Source organism: Passer domesticus, chromosome 4, assembly GCF_036417665.1.
Source record: "Passer domesticus isolate bPasDom1 chromosome 4, bPasDom1.hap1, whole genome shotgun sequence".
In the NCBI taxonomy this organism is placed as follows: Eukaryota; Metazoa; Chordata; class Aves; order Passeriformes; family Passeridae; genus Passer; species Passer domesticus.
The window spans coordinates 28,367,793-28,390,064 of record NC_087477.1 but is presented as its reverse complement, the minus strand read 5'-3'; the positions used below and the strand labels follow the sequence as shown (position 1 = coordinate 28,390,064).

Sequence of the window (22,272 nt, the reverse complement as noted above, 5' to 3'; positions counted from 1 at the left end):
TTGCTAACATCTGTTCTGGTGCCATTTCTGCTGTACAGACCTGCCATTAACCATGGAGATGAAAAGGCTTTAATTAAATGAGCAGATTGACATGTTAAACTTTGATAACATTGTGCCATCTGGGTGGGTTATATTTGCAATTCTCACTGCAGCTTCTTAGATTTAGGGTATATTTCAACGCTGCCCCAGTTATTTTTGGGGAGACACACTGACCCTAGAGCTCTGGGGTTCCTAAGGCAAGGTGTGAGGGTCTGAGTGTGTGTAACAAGATGTATATTGCAGCATCTCACTTCTGAGCTGCATAACTTTTGCAGTTTTGGTTTTGCAATTAGGTCTGGTTTTACTAACATGTTGCTACTTAGTCCTGGCTACAACTGCCACTGTAGATTTCAGATAATAGGCGCATAAAAATTATTTATCATAACTGAACTTCAGTCAGTAGATAGTCAGGATGTGTTACAGATCAAGAAACCTTTAAGATGGGCCTTAAAGCCCCCACTATTCATAGATTCATTCCCTGCTGGCAGCGTGTCGCTGGGTTCGTACAAAGTAGTCAGTTCAAGAGAAGATTGCTCTTAATTAAGGTGGAAATTGATAAGTAAAATTTTGCAGTGCTTTAGATGCCTAATGTGCTGAGTGTATTCAGCTTACACTGTAGTATTTGTCATCCCTTCAACTTGTAATAGATTGGAGCAGGGTGTTTATTATGATGAGATGCTGTTATAAATAAAAGGCTTTTACAGCTTCAGAGAAAATCTTTATACAGCTTAATTGTGTAGACAGGTCCAATTCCCAGGAAGGCCAAGAGGGAAATCAGTTGATAATTCTAACCCAGAATCAATTTTCTTTAAGCTTTTGAAACGTGCTCATCCAAGTTTTCATGCAGCAGTTGATTTCTGCTGAAGTAGCAGGTGGAGTGTGGCTGGTGTGTTACTTCAGCTGGGCTTCCCTTTATACAAAACTGAATATCTGGTGAACAGATGAACCTGTTGGAGTTCAGGTAAATACTTACCTGTCTGCCAATGCTCTCATCTCTGAGTGAGATAATCTTTCTGCTGCAACATACGAGCTGATGCTAAAAGTACTGCTGCTAAATGCTGCTTTTCTGCCTTTTTAGCTGCAGGGTGCTGTCTCTCGTGTTTCAAGAACCTAAAGGAAAGGATTTGTCAGAAATTGAAGAGGTTTTAATGTCTGAACTGCATGGTAGGCTATGGATAAAATCTAGTGGTCTGGGTAGAGTGCAGCAAAACAGCTTCAGACTCTCCCTCATCCATGATAATGACACTTGAAAAACTTTATAACTTGCATTTTAGTTTTTATTTATCTGATTTCTTTGGAGTACAAGATGCAGGGTTGTCTTTGACCAGTTAAGCCACCTTGTATCCAAGAGACAACAAGCTTCCTGACAAATGCCCATGACTTGCACTGTTTTTCATCCCCATTTTTGTGTAATCACTGTTTGAAGGAGGCATGTCAGCTAAGACAGGTGTGTTTGCAAAACCTGACGATGTCAGATTTTAGCTCATTTAGTATGGGGAAGGACATTTGTAAGTGCTGTCAGTCTGGCTGTAATTCCATGCCTGTGTACACATCTTGTCTGGATAGGCTTTAAAGAGAAATCAATAAGGGCATCAAACAAAGGAGTCGTGCTAACAGATGTAGGTATAAAGCCAAGGAACAGGGAGAAGGATACACAAAATATGGGATAGTGAATGCACATCTGCAGTTTAGAACATGCTGTATTTGTAGTATTAATGAGAAATTCCTGTATGCTTTTCAAGTCCTCTTACTCCACTTGAAGTTATTTAAAGGATTTTTGCAGGACATCGCATAGCCTGCGTGTCACACTGTGTCTGACGGTTGCTGCTCTACAACTGTACTGTTGGAAACATTTTTATTATTTATCCTTCAGTAAATAGTACTGGCTGCTTCCAAATGTTCCTGGTGTGGTAGTGTATAGATGCATATAGAACACCTGAGCCAAGGCTTGTGGATTTTCTGTGTGCATGTGTTTCACCTGGGGAGAATGGTCCTGCTTTACAGAGCTGGGGTTGATTTGGCTTAGTTCCTCAAAGTTCCCAACATGCTTGTAATTGACACAGATGCATTTAGGATGTAGCATGCATCAGGGTGCTTAATTTCTTAGTGCTCCCTAAGGATGCTGTGTTTGTAAAGGGAAAACCAAATGTGCTTTATCTCCTTTGAAAAGTGTAGGAAGTATAGGAAAAGGTCATCCAAGCAGTGTCAGACCATGGAAGTGTATTGGATTGGTATAAGGGTAGTGATTACAGTCTCAGAAATCACGTTCTTGCTTCCCAGAGGACGAGGCAAAACTGCATCTTGTGTTCCACAGACATCAGGATTGCAGTGAACCTGCTGCACAGGTCAGGGGAGCACGGCATGGGGGAATGCTCTAATGAGCCCTGTCAAAGTAAAAAGCTCATAAATATCACTGGAGCAGTGAATCTATCCCCAAGCCTCTGTTTGGGTGTAATATAGATCCTTCATGAAGTGCTGGCAGCAAGCCTAGATGTTTTCTGACAGGGCTCTGCTCCCAGCACGTTTTGATCCTGCCCCTTGGAAGATACTCATGACTTGTTTCTTCTCTAGACTGGACTGACCAAGAAATTAAGGGTTTTTTAGTAGCTGCCAAAAGTTGTGCAGTGAGTGTGACAGCTCAGCTCCAACAGCCAGCAAAAATGGGCTGCTCAGGCAGGAGGCTGTGTGGAGTGGTAGATTCCAGGACTCCTCAGGGATGCCCACTCCATACTGCAGCTGAGCAAGCCAGATTGGAAATAAGCTCATGGCTATACCCTGCTCTCACTTCAGAACAGGGAGCATCTGCTGAGGACACCTCTACCCTGGGCAAAGCAAATCCATAATTTATTTTTAGCCTTGTTAGTGATGGAGTGAGCAGTGACAATAAACAGGGAACAAATACACTACATTTCTGTTCCTGGAGCTGCCTCTCTCAGGTCTCTGTTTTAATTATTTCACTGTTGCCTCATTACCTATTCAGCTCTTTGGTCCCCAGCACAGGAGCAAGTCCAGGGGAGGGATATCGCTCTGAGCTACCTGGCCTCATGAAAGGTGTCCCCCATGGCAGGGGAATTGGAACTAGATGCTCTTTAAGGTCCCTTCCAAACCATTCTATGATTCTATGATACATTCATTTTGCTGTTTGTGGAAAGGGATAGAGGTACTTACTTGCTTAGTGTAGCCTAGAGGAATAATGTCTTTATGTAACTGCCTTCTCAAATATATTTTCTTACCAATAGCCATAGGAAAAACTATTCTCTTGTCTTGGTCCCTGGAAGACAACAGTTTTACCTAGTAGACATTTATTATTTTAGGACTTACCTGTGTGGGATATGGAAAATGAGTTTTCACTACTCTTCTTTTCTCTCAGCTTATGAAATGCACAAAAGTCTCTGTGGACAGAAGCAAGATTTCTGCCCTCTTCCTGTGTTTTCCCTTAACCCATTCTCAGACTTAGAGCAATGCAAAGCACATAAACTTATCTTTACTTTCCAGCTTGCTGTTGAGTCTGTGTTTTTGGAATAATATACTGATCCTAGCTGCCAAGTTGTAGCTGATGTGCCTCTCTGTGTGTAAGTTGTGAAATGGTGGTGCACAGCTAATTCTTGCCCTGTCCTTGCTATCCTCTCCCAGGACCTTTGGTATAAACATAAACTTATGGAAAGGAATAGTGATCTCCTGGCAGAGCCCACATTACACAGGATAAGACAGGTCTCTCATGGAATTGATGCTGTAACCTAGGAAAACTACTGGAGTCCATATGTGTGATTTGTGTATTATTAATATTTTATAAATTATAGCTGTAAGTCAGATTTTTTGAAGGATCTTTGAAGATCCCACAGATGATCTATAAAGACAAAGCCTCTTTTACTGAGCTGGATATCAGAGGTGCTACTCATTACTGTCATTTTTATTGGGATTCTTCTCCAGCAGCCATGGGAGTGGAGCCAGAGTCTCATTTCATTGAAGCTGATTTACAGGTGTCAGGCTATGGCAAGTTTCAATCATCTCAGACTAGGGCTGTGTTTGAACTGATGACCCAGGAGAGAACAGCTTTAAAGAGCTGGATTCATAACTGATGCTGAACTGTATCTCCCTGGTGCATGTGTCACTGAGCTGTTGGAAAAATTGCTGGGAAACAAACCCAGAGGATGTGCTGTCTGTTTCTTGAAGGCTAAGAGTTTTAGAAGTTTTGTTTGCCATATAAGAGCAAATAATGTGCTTTTCTGGCTCACATAGAGGGTTCTTTTCCATGGTGAAACCTCAAAACCGTGTTCACCTTCAGAACCTCTGCTTATTTTTTGACTTCCTCTCTAGATATGAAACCAAGATGTTGCTGTCACTAGAATTTCACTGTGATACAGAGGGAGACACAGGTCCCATGTGCTCTCCTTGACTGAAAGTTGACATGATTGTGTAATAAGTCTTGAATCCACATCTGAGCTTTCTGAATTCCATGTTTAATTAATAAATTTTTATTTACTCCTCCTTTTCGTAAACCAAGGAAATAACAGCTGGTGTTTGCTTATGTCAAGTAGACAGATGCATCACACAAACACTATACTTTTCCAGCATCAAAACTGAAAGGGAGTTAATATCTGAAGGGCACTTTGTGGATGCATCTGTGTTTATGAACCTGTTCATTCCAAATGTAACAACCAGATATAAGGGGAAGATAGAAAAGATGTTGTCCTTATGGATTACAATTTCACGGTGTTTTTTTTTCTGATATTTTCTTCCAGTCCTGCCATAATGTTTGTCCTAGCTCCCATTCCCCCTAGGAATAGGTTCTTTGAAAAATAGCATATTCTGGCAATTTTTTCGTGTGACCTAGCTCTTGGAGAGGGTTTCTCTAAGCTGCAAGGCAGAACAGCAGCCAAATATGTAATTGGGCAAGTTAAATAGTGTGCAGCTGAGAGCCCTTTGCATGGTACAGCTGACAGAAGCTTCCATGAGAAGATCTCAGCATGATATTCAGAGTTATTTGGGCATCCCAGAGGGCTGCACGAACATAATCATTTCAAAGCCCAAATACACAAACATGTGGAGAAATGTTAAGAAATTAGTCTATCAGCTGAACTGTATTTGGACTGCAGTGAAGTTGGAAGGAAATGGAGGAAAGCACTCTGGAAGATTTATTCTTGTGCTGGGATATGCAAAACCAGATGCTGCATCTGTATCACAGAGGACATAATTTCTGTGATTGTAACATCCTCTTTGCTGTTATGGTTGTGTGGGTGACTGACTTTTCACCTGTCTATGAAATGTGTACAGCAATTTTATCCAGCAGAGCAACTGAAAGGACAGTTCAGCTTCTCCTAGGGCTGTCTAGTAATGCCTGCCACTGTAATGCTGCCTTTTGTAATTCTGAGGGACAAGCTGACAGCTTTGCTTTCAGCAGAGATTATTTTATTGACAGCAAGAGACTTGCTGATAAAGTGGAGGGCAGATCGAAATCTGGACATCCTCACATATTCTAGGCACTTTTAACAAAGAACCCCAAGTGTTCTTGTCACACTGAATTCCCTAAGCAGTTGGGGATTTATGGGTACTTCAAAGATTCCCTTTGTAGTGTTCTGCAAGTATCTACATTGCATAGCTGTCTTCCTCCATACCTCCTTCTTTAATATATTTGTGGTCATATTGTTAAACAGATGTCATAAAACACAAGGGATGTGCTCAACAGCTAAATTTACGTTAGCATGTGATCCCTAATTCACATTTCTGGGTGTTACTCCCATTTTGCATGGGTGTAGCCCAGCTGGCACCTCTGAAAATGTTCCTGCCATAAAGTACTAGAAGTGAAGAGAAGTAGAGGCTCAAATCCCATTTAAGCACGCACTGTGAAGAAAAGGATTTTGTTCTGAAGTCACATGAAGTATTAAAAATTATCTCAGCGTGCAAAGTTGCAGTCTCTCCAGGAATAAGGAAGAATCTTTTCAGTGGGATGTGAAGCAGATACTTTAAGTGGCAGATCCCAAACCTTAGAGGCAGAGCAGAAATCACTAAGCAGTTGGTTTCGTCAGTTAAGAAATTTAATTTATTGCTGGTCATGGTGCTGGGGAAGAAAGTAAAATGTCTGGCAAAACAGCTTCCCTCACCTCAGCCAGCTGGCACGAAAGGAAAACTTGTTGAACAGTCTGGATTCAGGAAGCTGCAGTCAGGACCATGACATTTGCAGGCTGCAAAGTTGCTGCGTTTCCCATGTTGCTGTCCCTCCCCTTGTTCCCTGCCCACCTACACACACAGCTGCTCCCTGCCCAGGCAGCCCTGGTGTCCACCAGTGTCCAGCAATGTGAGGAACGCAGCCCCACAGTGCTGCGGCCGTGCTGCGCCAGCCACTGCAACACGTGCTGTTTACAAAATGCTGCTCTCAGTATTCCCTGGTGCCACGGAGAACAGAATTGTGAGGCAACAAAGGCAACAGAAGGAGATTTTTTGCCTTTTTTATGAACTGTAGGAAAGGTAGGAGGTTATTGCTAGCATAATTTTGACTGGGAGCAGTGACTTATCTAGGCAGTGGTAACTTGCGTTCAGACTCTGCTTCTCTGAGCCTTGGGGAGAGCAAGTGGACCCAGGGACTCTCTGGCACAACTTTTTCCTGGGTTTCTTCAGTGCACTCCCAAGCCCAGCTGATTGACTTAGGTACAGTAACAGAGAGGATTAAGGCTAAACCTGATTTGTAATAAGGAATCCTACAGCACAAAGCCTTGGAATTGTGTCTCAAATGGTTAAAAAACAACCACTGTTTTCCAGGGCATTGTTCCTCCTTGTGTGCTTTTGACCAAAATATGCAGTAGTCTTACAGGTTGGCTTCCAACCAAACTCATCTTGTAGTGTCTCCCACCACTATATGGGACACCATACTCTGATTTAGGTGGGTGTTCAGAAGGAATTTTCTCCGGAGGACAGAGAGGTTTAACCTCAGCAATTCAAATGGAAAATGGTGCATATTTGCTGTGATGTGGTTCAGCTGTCTGCAGGGCCTTGGCAGTAGCAATCTCTTTGCGAGTTCAGTAGTGAACTCTAAATCTTGGCAGCTGTGGTCCAGTATTTCCACTCGTCTTTCCATGCATGGTGTCAGCCAACATCTGACTCTTTGGAGAGTGGCTGATTGTTGAATACTTGCATCACTGGCTTGCTTTTAAACAGGAGAGGTGAATTAGTCATCAGCAACACTGAAAAGTTCTCAACTCTCTCTTCACCTCCATCTCACCAGCACTGCTGGATCCTAGGCTTTGGGAACAACAATCCAGATTGGTGCAAACACAAACCCACAGCTGTCCGGGGAGGAAGAGATGGTGTGTGAACTGTTTCAGGAGCTTGACCCCACAGATCAGCAGGCCTTGATAATATCCATTTGAGGGTGTTGAGAGAGCTGGATGGTTTCATTGCGAGTCTGCTTTCCCTAATCTTTGAGATCAGGGGACATCAGAGAAGGCTACAAGAAAGCTAAACTCACCCGGATATATAAGAAGGGCTTAACAGAGAACCCAAGAGATTACAGGCCCATCAGTGATACTTCAGTTCCTGGGAAATTTACCAAAGGAATCCTCCTAGGAGCTATCACAAGATACATGAATCAGGGGATTGGGAAAAGCCAGGATGGATTCACCAAGGGGAAATTGTGCTTGACAGAGCTGATCACCTTCTGTGGCAAAAGGAACTGCTCGGTCCAAGTGGGGCAGGCGGTGGACATTGTTTACCTGGATTTCTGCAGGGATTTCCGTATGGTTTCGCACAGCCCCCTCCTGGACAAACAGACACATTATTGACTAGACAAGTGGTCTTTGCAGGGGTTGGGGACTGGCTGGCAGGAAGCACCCAGGAGGTGCTGGTAAACAGCTCCTCTTCAGGCTGGTGTCCTGTCACACGTGGGGTCCAGCAGGGATCGATACTGGGCCCAAAGCTGTTCAATATCCTCACAAGTGATCGGTGTGATGGGACCAAGGGCACCCTGGTGAGGTTTGCCAATAGTTCCAAACCGAGTGGGGAAGGGAGACCCACCTTGTGGAAGGGGAAGACCTAGACAGGCTGGAGGACTGGGCTGCCTGAACCATATGAAGCCCAACAAGGCTAAGTGTAAGGTCTTGCACCTTGGCAAAAACATAATCCAGGGGTGCAGCACAGGCTGTGTGTGATCTGCCTGGTGGGAAGCAGCTCTGTGGAAAGGGCACAAGGGGTCCTGGTGGACAACAAGCTCAGTATGAGCAAACAGTGCTGCTGTGGCAGAGATCCATTGGGATGATGGGATGCACCAACAAGGGCACCACCAACAGAGATAAAGGATCATTATCCAGTTCTACTCATTGCTTGTCAGGCCACACCTGGAGTACTGTGCTCAGTTTTGGTCCCCACAGTACAAAAATATGTAGACAAGCTGGAGGGGGTCCAGAGAAGTGCCACAAAGATGATCAAAGGACTGGGAAGGCTGCCATATGAGGAAAGGCTGAGAGAGATGGGTTTGTTCAGCACTGAGAAAAGAAGGCTTAAGGGAGGCCTTATATCACCATGTTCCAGTATTTAAAGGGTGCCTATAAAGATGGAGACTTCTTTTTACAAGGAGTCGTATGGAAAAGGTGAGGGGTAATGGTCACATGTTATTCCTGGGGAGATTCCAATTTCTGTGATCATTCCATGAACTCACTGGAGGAGAAGCAGCTCCAGAAAGCCGGCTGCTCAGACCTGGGGGACGGGTGATGTCTGTAACTCTCTCATTGCCCTTCCAACTGAGTAGAATTGTGACTTATTCAGAAAAACAGTGTTGAGTGTGATACTTGCTCAACATGACTGCAAGAGTGTGTGACCTAGGGCTGTGTTCATATTAACAGCAGTGTTCCCATGGATTTTGGTGGGGAAGGAGCTGCTTTGTAACATTGGTATATGATGTATTAGGAGGGGAGTATTTCTCTCCTGTGGTGACTTCACTGGGTGCAGCTGGTCCTCCAATGTGTTTTGAAGTAGTTTCTCATTAGGATCAACTCATGGGAAGTAACAGATGGTGAAGTGAGACTAAATTAGTGAGAACGTTGTGCTGGGTTAATGCTCTTTCTCTCTATAAATAATAGCTGGCGAGTGGAGCAGGAATGAAGACATAGCACTGTTATGTTTGTGGCTACCTCTGCTGCTACATAGATGTTATATGATGCCTTCCAGCATGTTGGGTCAGCACTAGAAAAGTGAAGAAAGAATTTGCCAGCCCTTTCACAAGGGCAAAAATATTGCAATTCTGCTGCAGAACAAACAAACTCCAAGGAATGCTCAAAGGCTTATGAAGGAAAACGAGTGTGGGAGACAATTTTACATTACCAGACAGTCAGCTTCTTCATACAAAAATGAAACAAAACCCAGCGTCTCTCCTCTGATATTCCCAGTAAGTCTCCAACTTTTTACTTTTACTCCTATCCTAAAATCTTCCTTTGAAATATATGTATTTTAATAAGACTTAACTTGCTGTGGTTCAGACATCCTGGCGTGTTGTTAGGCACACTTCATGGCTGGAGCAACTACCAGGAGAATCACTGTGGCTTTACCAGCCTTTTAGAATGCCACAAGTGGCTGCTGCCAGCCGTCACCTGCCCCTTCCCATTTCTTTGTGCGACACAGTGTGAGGCTGGTATCCACAGACTGGAAGTTTTACATTCAAATCTGCATCTGCCATCCCAGCTCAGATATTGGCAGCAGCTCTGGCATCTTTGTCTTGAATGACGTCTTCTGCAACTTTGGTCTTCAGTGATTTTTTTCAGGACACAGCAATGAAAAGCTTTGCAAAAAATAATTCCTCCTGAGAATTTTTTTTTTCTGGGCTGGTCAGCCTGTGCCATAAACTTTCCTTATGGGCCATTTTGTAGACTTTTTTGCCGACCTTACTCAGTGCCCTTCAGGACATATGCTTCTGATAGTGATCTTCTTGAGGTGTTGGCCAGGACAAAATCCTGCTCTGTTTCCCATGCTAGTCCTAACTCGACAGTGGAAGCAGGTGCTCATACTATTACAAACAAACAGCACAAACCTAACTGTGAAACTTTGATTTGCAGGAGGACATGTGGATCTCTGAACGGCTCAGAGACTAAGGAGATATACTTCCTCCAGGGATCTTTTATCATAAAAGCAGCTTAAGTGACTCACTCTTTCCCGAGGATATTCTTAAAACAACCCCACTCAGTTCGTCTTTTAGTGGTCAGAAAGAAGATTTATTTTGTGCTGTCTTTCAAAAAAAAAGAAAAAAGAACATTTTTTGAAAAAAGTCAATGGCCGTATTTCCAAGAGGATTTGGGCTGTATTAGAGGTCTGTACGGCTCACTAATGCATGGGCTGACTGGCACTATCTTCACTCAAGCAAGTGCTCCAGTGAAAAATTCAGTGCTATTTTTAGTTCCCTTACAACAAACTGCTTGATTGTAAGGCCTGGGGAACTGTGACACCGCGATCGTGAGGGGTCTGCTGGAAAAGGCAGAAGGAGAGGCACGGCAGCGTGCTGGCTGTGCCGGGACTCCGGCTGATGCACAGAGGAACACGCCAGGAGCAGGTATTTTAAATCATCTCCTAAGCCTCGCTCTGCCCACGAAATGAAGCTGCTGGCCGGAGTCAGGGCATGAAAGCGTTAGCTGGCTGGCTCTATCTGCTCCTGCCCTTAAAGATTTCATTCCATAAATTCCTGTCCTGACCGTCAGCTTTTAAGTCGTCTCCTCTCGTTTCCTAGCCTTTTCTGGGATTTTGCAGGATCTTTAGGCAAGTTAGCAAATGGCAGTAGCGGGAGGGAGATAAGTTTCCCGAGCGGAAGGCGTCGTGCTCTGGTGGAAGCCCCGCGGTGGCAGTGCCTGGGTGAGTAGCCGGGAACAAGTCGGAGCTGCAGCGGGCAGGGGACGCGGCCGGCCGGCGGTCGGTCCGAGCGGCCGGAGGGGCTGCGGCGGTGCCCGGGCCGTGTCCGAGTGCGAGCGGCCCCCGGCCCCAGCGCCGCTGAGCCCCGACCCCGCCTCGGCCGCGGCGCTCCCCGCAGGTCGGTCCCGGGCGCGGGCAGCCGGTCCCGGGGGGTTCGGGGGCTGCTCCTGGGCGCGGTGGTCGCCATTCCTGGGCGGTGGAGTCACGGGCGGGACGGGCGCCAGGGCCGGGCAGGGCGCGCTCGGCCGGCCGTGCCAGGTGAGCGCCGGAGGCTCCGCGGCGCTCCGGCCCCGCAGGGACGGCAGCACTGCCGGCGGGATGGGCCGCCCGATCCCGGCTGCATCCCGCCCGCCTCCTGCCCGCTTCCAAGAGCTGCTGCTGTGTCACAGCCCCGCCAGCGTGCCCCAAGAACGAGGATCCCGGCCTGCTGGGGACGCGGTGCCGGAGCGCAGCGGGGCTCGGCAGGGAAAGTTGTGCCTGTGTGAAGTGCCGTGGGGAGCGGGGCAGTGCTCTGCTGTCTCGCGTTTGCGCCCTTTTGTTTCAACTCGGCTGTGCAGCGCTTGTGAATTCCTTGCCTCCGAGTCAGACCCAGGCTTTGGAGTGAGCGTTGATGCAGTTTAGCTGTATTGTTGTGTTTTAAAATAACTACGTGGGTTTCACCCTTAATGATACCGTTTTCTTAAAATAGCTCGATGTGCTGCCTCCCTTGAGTTACTTGGTAGGAAAAAAAAAAGGAAGGGGAACTGCTGAATTCCCATGAACTTTGTGTCCATAGATCCTGCTGGGCTTTCAGCAGGATAGCTGCTGTAGCAGTCTTCTCCGTGTACTAGAAATGTGTATTACCAAACTACTCTCTGCTGCTGAGGTCACATTCTCTGCCCTACCTTTGCTTAAGGTGCATTTGAAAATACAGGTGGAGTGGCACTTCCATAATGGGGGTTTTAGTGTACTCCTGTTAGATGTGTGCATTTATATATTAACAGCACAGATGGTGCAAGCAGAGTAGCTATCGTGTGTGTTGGCTTATTTGTGCATTAAATTATTCCATATAATTAGCTAATAATCATGATCATGTGAGAGGAAATAGTTAATGCTTTGGTGCTTGTCTAAAAAAAAATAAATTCAAATAGCCTGTTTTGTTCTCACTGGTTCTGGCCAATCCAGATTTTTATCCTCCAGAAATAGTCTTCATCACTAGTTGCCAGTTTCAGCACTAGTTACTAAAACAAAGGCAAGTAGAATGAAAAGTCAATTACTCCATGGCCTGAATTCAGTAAACTGAGTCTGCGTGGTTTAGAACTTGTTATACTTTCAGAGTAATTAAGATGAATTATTTGGGTTTTCTTCTGGCAAAAGTAGAGGTGGATGAGATTTTATTAAAACTTCAGTGACAAATGTTTTAGTGTTAGGGCACTTCTCTGGGACATGCTGTACATGTCAGTGTAGATGAAAGCTCTGTGTTTGCTTATGGTGATCAAATGCACAAGTTCTACCAAACTGCTGGAAAGGCTGACTGGGTATTTCTTGATCAGCGTTGTGTCTTTCCATCTACTTGTCCTATTATGCTGAGTGTTTCAAGGGCAGATACCACACAACCCACTTCTAGAAATACTCACTGGCATGTTGTAGTGTTTGTGTCACAGTACAACCCTGACACCTTTAAGGTGAGCAGTGCACTTTGTGTCTGGCACATGCTGGAATCAGCCTGGCAGAGGGGACACTCTGTGTGACTAACTGCATTGTCTAATTTTGATACTCTGGTACCTCTGTGTTGGAAGGACACGTGGCCTTCAAAAGACAAACTCCATTACCTCAGGGATGCTGCAGTCCTTTTCAGGTACCTACAGATGCTGTCCACTACCCTGCTTGAGGACAGCCCAAAGTAGCAGCAGTTCAGTTGGTGTTTGGTAGTGAGAATATAAGAGGGAAGAAGGGAGTTGCAATGCTTCTGAGAACTGTTAAGATGTGAAGATGTATATACACAATATTTGGGTATAAAACCCCTCTTTTCCCTCACACCCTTAAGCCTTTTAGTTAGGTGAGTGGGTGAGATGATGTGCTGCTGGTCAGACATCAGCCCAGGAGAAGGTGGTGCTGCAAGGGTGTGTTTTAACACCCTGATTCTGGAGCTGCTCATGGATAGAGCTTCCTTCCTGTGCTCTGCAGGGTGAGCTGCTGCTGCCTCTGGGCTTCTCTTTCCTAAATGGGGTTACACTTGAACGTCAGTATTTGTGCAGGTTGTAAGACAGGTCAGAAATCTCATTTGAAGGAGGTGAAGTATCTTTCTGGCTTTATTGTACCAGTTGGGAAGTGATGGATTGCACATAAGCTCTGCACCTGATATGTCTTGCAGGCCATAAATCCAAGTGATGCAGCTCAAAAGCAAACTGTAAAGTCCAGACTGATATTGTCATTTAAATGTCCATTCAGAGAAATAACTGATTTCTGAGCTCTGGCTAAAGATGAGCAGGTGTCAGATTCATTCTCATGTCCTCCGAATGCAGGGCAGTAAGTCACAATTATGTAATCTGTTTTAAAAAAGATTTCTGGGTTTTTTTGATTTTTTTTCCCCTCCTGATCTTTGTTAGCTAATTCAAGAAGAAGTGGCTTATAAATTAAACATAATTTTCTAATTAATCCAGCTCATCCTTCTTAAGCCAAGTCTGATACAAAACCAAACTCATTTTAATCATTAAATGAAGTCATTGACTTTTTTTGTCTGTGAATGTCAGATGGTAGCAGATTACTGAAGTACTTAACCTGAACATTATCCACAGACTGCAGCTTCCTCTTTTTCCAAGATACAGTCATGAATGTGCTAATATCGTGCATATAAAAAGTTGAAAGTTCTCAGCATTCATTCCTGCTGGCAGAGAAGCACTTAGAACCTTCTCTTGGCAACAGATTTTTGTGACTAATGCAAGGTTTTTATTTAGTGATAAAAGGAAGTGTCAGACTTTCAAAATGACTGGGAACATGTTGGGGTCATTTGGGTTGTCACAAGAGCTGCTCTGAAACCTTCCCCTTTTCCAGGTATGCAGCTAGATGCAGGACCAATGCACTTTTCAGCCCATCTGGCAACAGGGTAAAGAGGGAGCCTTGTACACAAAACTAAAAAAGTCCTATTTCTGTGGATGAGAAAGGTGTCAGAGAATACCTGAACTGACATTTTACACTTAGCCATAAATAAAAATGAGGCAGCTAGAAGTAGCAAAGAATGTTTGTGAAAAATAAGCATCACATGTTTAGAGATGGTATGGGCTAGAATAAAATAGAAATAGAAGAGAATTTTTCATTTGGAAGGGACCTATAAATGCTCATACAGTCCAACTTCTTGACCACTTCACTTGATCAAAAGTTAAAGCGTATTATTAAGGGCACTGTCCAGATGCAATGGTCTTGGGACAACAACCATATGTCTGGGAAGCCTATTCTAGTGTTTAACCATCCTCTCAGTCAAGAAATACCTCCTACTGTCCAGTCTAAATGTCCCCTAATGCAGCTTTGAACCATTCTCATGCAGGAAAATCCAGGTAATACTCAGCTGTGTGCTAAGAGTGTTTCCTGAATATGTGTGGAAGAGCTAACAACATCCAGCAGTTGTTTCAGCTTCCTTTTTTGCAGTCTGCTTCAAACTTCATTTGGTTTCCTTTATTTTTCCCCCTGGGATATCTCCATTGCAAATGCGTTGGATTTGTAATGAGGAAGCACTAGGTTTCCAATACTAAGTGAACAAAATGTTTCCTCTAACAGTAAGAATTCACCATGCTTGTCTGTGGATTTTAAACTTCAGCCAGTTAGGGAGCCAATTAATGGTGCTGTGTTACCAGAGGAAAGAGGTAGTGTATTTTGGCACCATTTGTTCGTGTCCCCCCATGGCCTGCCATTGAGGGCTTTGTTTCAGTGTAAAAGGAGGGGTAGTGGTTTTGGACATCTCTGTTACTGTGTGCTACTAACATGAAAACAAATAAAATTTGGTTGAAGGTGTAAAATATAGGCCCAGAGTGACTTAAAATATGGGCAAGATGGCCGTACAATTGGAGCTTGCTATAAATGGTCAAAGATAAAATGGAAAAATCTATCCTTACTAAAAGTGGTGTGTGCAATATATTTATTTAGGCACTCAGAATCAGGAGAGTTGTGGCTGCTTCAAATAAGAAATGTATTCTAAGGAAATACTTTCTTCATTTAAATTTAATTTGAGGAGGTTTGAAAGTAGAATTCATTCTTGTGGAATTAGATTATGCCCTGGTTGTTATATTTCCCTCTTCCACATCATCGTGTCTTTCTCATTTCCACAAATAGCTTTTTCATCTTGGTTGCCACTGGCAAAAGCCTGTAAGTAGGATTTTTGGACACATATGAGTGAATCAGAAATTCTGTGGTTGGAAGTTTTGCAGTCATTAGAAGGAGGTGCCAGAGCAATAGAAGGTCACTTGGTCAGGTTTAAGCAAACTGTAGGTTTTGTTTTATTTTTTCAGAAACAGAATGATAATGGTGAGGAGATAGTGCCAGCAAGCAACCTCAGTGCTGAATCACAGTGTCATCTGCCTTTCTGCAGCCTGTGGAAGCTGCATCTCACATGCTCTTTCTTCAGAAATCAGAGTGCCCAGATCACACTGTGATCACCACTACTGGCAGGAGTGAATCTTGGGCCACAACCAGTGCATTCCAGTACTGACATCCTGAGGGGAGCAAATGAACGTGGACTTATCTTTGTCTTTTTGCTGCCTCCAAAAGATGGGAGGAATAGCCTGGAAAAGGCAGATCTCATTTTGCCATTCCCCTGGGGTACCCTGGTATGTGGCAGAGCCTGTGTCTTTGTGGCTGGGAGAGGTGAAGGGTGGGATGCTCCCTAGGAGCAGAAGAAGCTGATGGGAGCAGCGGAGAAATAGAAGATGCTGAGATCCTTCACTACAGAAGTTCTTACTTTAAGCAGTCCTTGTCTGGTCCTAAAGTGTGAGGCTACTGGTGGGATCTGTCTGCTTTATAAAGGGCTTTGAATACCTGAACAGTGTGATATTCATCAGGCAAAACAGGAGAGGCAGCTGTGCAAGTGCATCAGCCTACTCCTGTACTCCTTCCCAGCCTTACAAAACCTGACCTAACACCCTGAGGTTCACACGTAGAATAGAGAGGACTCTTAGGGGAAAGAAACAAATGCTGTGGGGGTTTGGGGCAGAGAACATGAGAAATTGCATACACTTTTAGTAACCTTAAGGGCATCTAAGTGAGTTGTTAAAAACATTTTGTGGGCCAGCGTTCCAGCAGGAGTCCAGCTGTGCAGTGCCCAGGCTCTCCTGGGAGAGTCATCCTCACCTCCTCCTCTAAAGGTGGTCAAGTTGTGGTCCCAAGTGCATTTGAATCCTTTTGCTTAGCAGAAGGGTACCGAGGCAGCAGTGGGTACTTGTGAAATGGTGCAGTCACTGCTGTGTAATTATTACATCAAGGTCTCTGAGGTATGTGCCCTGATCCGTGACTTGACTTGTGATGCTGGCTGGTCCGGCTGGCAGCTGGCACGTTGTTAAGTCGGGGCATGGGATCCTAGTTTAGGGTGAAATCCCTTGGGGGCAAAATCTACAGCTAACCCAGCAGATTGCCGTGGTAGAAGCAGCTGCCTGTCCCCTGCCCTGGCACACACCCCCTGCCCCTGTCTGCCTGTTTGCTCCCCTGCAGCTCCGGGGTCCTGTCCTTCAACCCTGTATGAACCCAGGCACTGGCAGCTTTCAGCCTCTACTGAAAGGAGCTGATTTCTGCTTTTAACACCAAAACTGAAAGGAGGCTTTTACTTGAAGATAGCAAGAGGTAGTAGTGAGAGCTATTTCTGCTTATGTGGGCCCTCACTCTCTTTTTAAAGCAAACAATAAACCACCTTGTATAGTTAGTAGTTTCTAACAGTTATCACTGATTGCAAATCACCTTACTTATCTATTTAGATTCCTTCCGGTTCACCAAGTAGCGTGTGAAATTGTTATGTTTCTGATGAGTGTCCTGTAAAATTTCAGTTAAGGTATGTTGGGACAGCATGTTGTAGTTATTTAAATTACAACTTTTTTTCTTTAAACGGCAGGATACTTATTTGATATACTTCACTTCAGGTATGACCTTTGTGTCTCCGCTAGCACATTTTCTGAGTTTATGATGCACTTCACAATCCTACAAAGCCTTTCACTGGGTATTCGTAGAGACTTTACAAGATATAATTAACTGAAATACTGTGTCTCCCCTGTGAGGTCAATAAATACCCTTAATTGCTTTTTGCAGAAAGGGGGAAATATGGTAGAGAAATTTTAAAGGAATTCACCAATGCTGGGTGAAAAGCTAGTGAAGAGGCAGCAGCAGAGGCTGTGATTCCTGAACCCTCTTTGGTGTGCACCATTTCTGTTTCTTACATAAGCATGCATAGGAACGATGTAACCCAGCAGAGTGAGGCAAGATGTAGGTCAGGTTTCTTTTGTCAGTACATCTTCTGCTTTTTGACCTGTAAGTTGCTGAAAGCAACAAAAGCCTATGGATGAGGGAGCCTTTTCAGAACTGGTTAAAAAAGCAACAAGCAACCCCTGAAAGCCTCAATCCCCGCTAAAGAGCTATTTTAGGAAGCTAAATCAAAGAAGAGTCCCCTGGGGGGTCTGTACACGAAGTTGCTGTCTGGCTGCCTTCAGATAGCTTAAAGTTTTAATGCACTTGTCAGGCTGTCGCCTTTTGTGCCTGGTGAAGACAGAGAGCAGACTGAACGGGCTGGCAGGGACAGACCCTTCTTCAAGGCTGCTGGTGCCAGGCCCAGTCACTGGAAGCTTTGGGAAGAGGGAATGTAAGATGACTTTCAGTCCCATTTTGATCAAGAGGTGTTGTTCACTCTGTCCCGAGTTCAAGTGGAAACAGATTTCCACTGTGTTGTTTCCAGCTGTGTTGTTGTTGACTGCTTTATCAGAAAAACGGCAGCACAAAGAACTGAGCAGAAATTGCCATTTGTACCGATAACAATATAAATGTGATGCCTAGCTTTAAGGACCACCAAGGAAGGAAGCTTAACAGGGCATCATTGTCCTTTCACAGCTGTGTGAAGAAGCTGTGTCTGTCCCTTCAACCGTGCTCCACACACACTTTTTTACCCTTGAGTACCTGGTGGTTTATTTTTCCTGAAAGTAGAATGGCTCTAATGACAAGGTTGGAAAGACTTGGAGGCTTTATTCTGCATTTGAACATCCTGAATGCAGAGGCAAGAGGGGACAGCACAAGCTGCTCTGTTGCTGAGAGGAAAGGGAATAAGGTGCTGGAACAAATGTCAGAGTGGCAGTGCAGAAGTGCCAGGGGAAGACAGTCCTTGCTGCTGGTGCTCTGAAATGCTTCACTGGGAGCTGAAGCATGACTGCCTTTGTACAAAGCACACTCTTGACTGTGAAAGTTGCAAAGAAGCCAGGAGCAGCTGGGACAAGGAAGGCAAAACCTTCATTTCCTTGAAGCCCTTGGCACTTTATTTTACCCAGCACATGTTAAATAGATATAATAGTAAATGCAGTCATGCAATAACAAATTGGATGAGCTGATTTAGGTGAAATGAGAATTGATGAGAAATTAACTCTATATTGTTATTGCTTTGACATTTGCAGCTCACATATTTTTTCCTAGAAAATAGATTACCTTTTTTGTGCAGGGATGCTAGAAAGAAGGCTTGGACACAATTAATTTTTATTTCAGCTGAACAGAAAAAAAGCATGTTGCTGTTGTGAGAGCAGAGCTGCTTTGCCCCAAGAAAGCCTCCTTAAAGCAGTGAAGGCTGGAGACACTTAGAGATTCCTGTGGCCTTGAACTGTGCTGGCACCGGATAGTTGTTGAAACAGCCGTTATCACTAAGAATTGTTTGGAATTCTTGCCTAGAGGCTTTAACAGAATTACCAACTGATAATTCTGGCTGATGATGAAGAATTGTGATACATCAGGGGGTGACTTAAAACAGTCTAAAATAAGAGCAGGTTTTGGTGACACTCACTTAAACCCACAGGAAAGTAAGGACAAAATGAAGAGGGGCAGGCTCATGATCTGCTGCGTAAATACTGGGAAGCACTGTATTAGCAAACAAACCATCCCAGCCAGCCAGCTGAACTGAAGAAGGCTGGAGTGGGGAGTGTGTCACCTATGGCATAGGAAGACACTGCAAGGTGAAGCTTTCATCCCATTGTTTCACAGGACATGGGTTTGGTATATGTCATTCTGTATAAGAAATGGGTGTGGTTATTTTGCATTAGGGACACTCTGCCTTATCTCCTGTGGTTATTGCTGTTAAATTTGGAATGTGAGAGTGATCTGGTTGTTGAAATGGAACTTACACAGCAGAAGTGACTTGGTGCTTGCTGTAACACTGTGCATCCGTAGCTACCTGATGATGCAGCAGCCCCAGATGAGCCCTGCTGCATCCAGGCATTGGGAGCTTTGGCCTCACACCTGGCCATGCCTCTGCTGGCTGTCAGGCCTATAGGAAATCAGTGTTAGCAATCTAAATACCTTTGTATTTTTTTATACTGCCAGAAAGTTTGAAACTTCCTTTATTGCGACAGCAAGTTGGTAATACAGGCAGGGGAATTTAGTGTGAGAACTCTTCCAGCTTGGAAAAGATCAGGGTTTTTTGGGGCAGGAAAGTCCCACAATTGTTCCTGCTGCTTATCCCTTTTTCCGGTAGTCTGCCTGTGTTGTGTCTGCTGCATTGCAGATGGAACCAATGTTTCTCTTGCATCTTATTATGAATTAGTGAAAGTGTGTTCACTTAAACAGCCAGGAACCAGGGTCAGGACAGAGTGGACCTGACCTTTATTTCTGATGGCCTGTCTTCAGAGTTCATGGTAGTATTCCCAGTGGTGGAGTACCTATATAAGAATAAATTACTTTTTCCTTTTGTGTGACTTTCAGCAAAAGACAGTCTGGATCAGGAATGGCTTCTTGACCGTGCAATGGCTTCTTGAGCATGCCAGATGCAGGACTGCATAGCTGATTAATTACTGGATCTGGAAGAGGAAATGCTGAGATGTCACTGCTTAAAATTTTCTGTAGTGCTTTGTTAGCTTCCAGTTTGGGGAGAACTTACAGGCTTAAGGATAAAAATGTAGCTTTAGTCCGGAAAATGTAATTTACTGAATAACACTATTGGTGGTAGGTACCTGAGCATTTTCAGCACTGAGATCCAAGCATTCCAAAACCAGATGACAGGCATGTTCTTTTTCTGTAATCTGTAGGATTGACCTCAGTGTTATGATAACAAAACCACTGCCATGCTGTCTGTCCCTTCTGTTACATGCGCCTGTGGGTTTTCTACCTATTTCATCTACTTCTGCAGCTACCAACTCATTGAAGTATTGGATCAGTATTTTGACTAATTTTAAGTGCATTGTATATATTCAGAGCACTCAAAATAGTCTCCTTGTGCAGCTGAAACCACACTGTGATCTGAATGGCATGACTAAAGTTGAAAGAATCTCCTTGGAGTCATTGCTTGACACTTAATATCCAGAGAAGATGGTGGTTGTGTACTCATATACCATAAAAGAAGTGAGTGTATCTAAACCTGTATGACACAGTGGAATTAAGTAGTTTGCCGTCCCCTCTTGCAGGCCACTTTTACATCTGACAAATCAAAGCTGCCGTTTGTAAAGTGGGATTTAAAAAAGCCTCAGACAGCAGCCCCAAAGGAAAGGCTGCTCTCCCGTGGCTGGCAGCCAGCTGCCTGGGAGGCAGCTCCATCACACTCCCCCTGCCCATGTCCAGGGCATGGGGCTGTGTGAGGCAGCTTCACGCTGCTGCAGACATCAGAGGCATTAACAAGAAATGGCTCTTCCGCGTACAAACCGCTGTGGCAGCGTAGTCTTTGTCCAGGGCTGATCAGGCAGCAGTCTGAGCTGCCCTGATGGGAATAAAACATACATTGGACCAGTGCTGCAGAGCTGCATGGGTATGGTCTGTTGGTAGCTGAAGGTGGGGCTGAGCTGAGACAAACCAGTGCAGCCACACTATCCTGGAAAACTGGAAAAGTGGTTGGGACTGGAAAGGAGCAGCAACAGTAAGGAGCAGAGGTACTCTTTGTGCTCTTGGGTTTTGTACTGGGCAAGTAAAAGGAGCAGCAGTGTTTAGAAGGACATTGTGTTCATGGTGAGGTGGAAAAGTCAGTTTTTCAAAAATTTATACTACAAGTATAAAATTTATACTACAAGTTCTCCCAGAATAAATATCACCAGATGAAGTTTGTCGTATTTTTGTTTTGTTTGTTGTATTAATTTTGAATGGGTTTGCCAGCACTGTGATCCGTAGTCTTACAAAGTATTTGTTTACATCCCTGCAGCATATGCTGGAATCTCTTTCCAAAAGCTTGGGTCTGCTGAAATTTACCTGTATTGTGGAAACTTCAGCTTCGGTCAGTTCCTCAGAGTGAGTGTGTGGGACCTGTGGCTATAATGCACTTCTTGCTGAGGGGCAGGGCAGTGCTTCCTGATGAGAAATTTCCACTGTGTCTGCTCTGGAAGAGCCTGTGCATATGTCATCTTGTGCTGTGAATTAATTCCCAGTGCTCCTGACAGAAGAGAAGCCTGGTTCTGGAGTCTCAGTTTTTTAGATAGCAGAAACAGATATTATTTTTCTTTCTTGGAGAGAATTGTTTCAGTAAGTCCTACAAGTCAGGATAATTTATGGGTGTGTTTTGGGGTTTTTCCCCATCAAAATTGAATCACAAAGTTAAGGAAAAAGCCTCTTGACTTCCCCAAAATAAGATCAGAATTAGAACAAGTCAGGAATGTGTTAAATTTGTTCTGCAGCCATGCTCTAGCTGTTACAGATCACAGGGGCATAGAATTGTGGTAGTTTGAAAAGTTGTCAGCAAACAGGAAAATTAATGTAACTCTCATACTTCAAACAAAATACCAGCTTACTCTGTTAGAGACTTCACAAACATCACTGCTTTTTTAACATAAGCCTGCTGTGAGACAGATTTTAATGCAGCAGATATGCTCAGCTTTAGAAATGGATGAAGTGAAAAAGAATTAGAGGGTAAACTGTTGTTCTTGTAAATAGACAGGAAATAACATACTGAAGTATGATAGTGTTCCAGGGTATTCTGATACACAGCTCTGAGCAAAAAGCTGGTAATGTAAGTCAAGAAAGAAATTGGGATTTATTGTGGTTGTCTCTCAGAGACAATTTTCAGATGACCTGAAGGTTTATTTGTGGCACCTTCTCTTTCCAGTGTTATAGTTCAGCTGTCAACCTTTTTATCTGAATAGAGTGGCTGCTGAGATGGGAGCTGTTAGAGAAGAAGCATGGGAGAATAACGGGGAAGGAATGGCTGCATCTGTATCAGCTTTGGCTATACCA

General features: G+C 44.3%; 1 protein-coding gene across 7 annotated transcripts in view; it reads left to right on the top strand.

Moving 5' to 3' along the window:
• The window catches only part of ARHGAP24 (Rho GTPase activating protein 24), a 242,869-nt gene that overhangs the window by 161,838 nt on the left and 58,759 nt on the right, over positions 1-22,272 (top strand). The window contains exons 3-4 of one of the 7 annotated variants that reach the window (XM_064416801.1): positions 9,108-9,412; positions 10,077-10,567. The exons of 5 other annotated variants lie outside the window; for them this stretch is intronic. The gene's annotated coding sequence lies outside the window, so the exon portion shown is untranslated. Of the gene's footprint in view, positions 1-9,107; positions 9,413-10,076; positions 10,568-10,610; positions 10,864-22,272 lie in introns of those variants that run through there. One more of the 7 variants, XM_064416802.1, reaches the window with a different exon arrangement.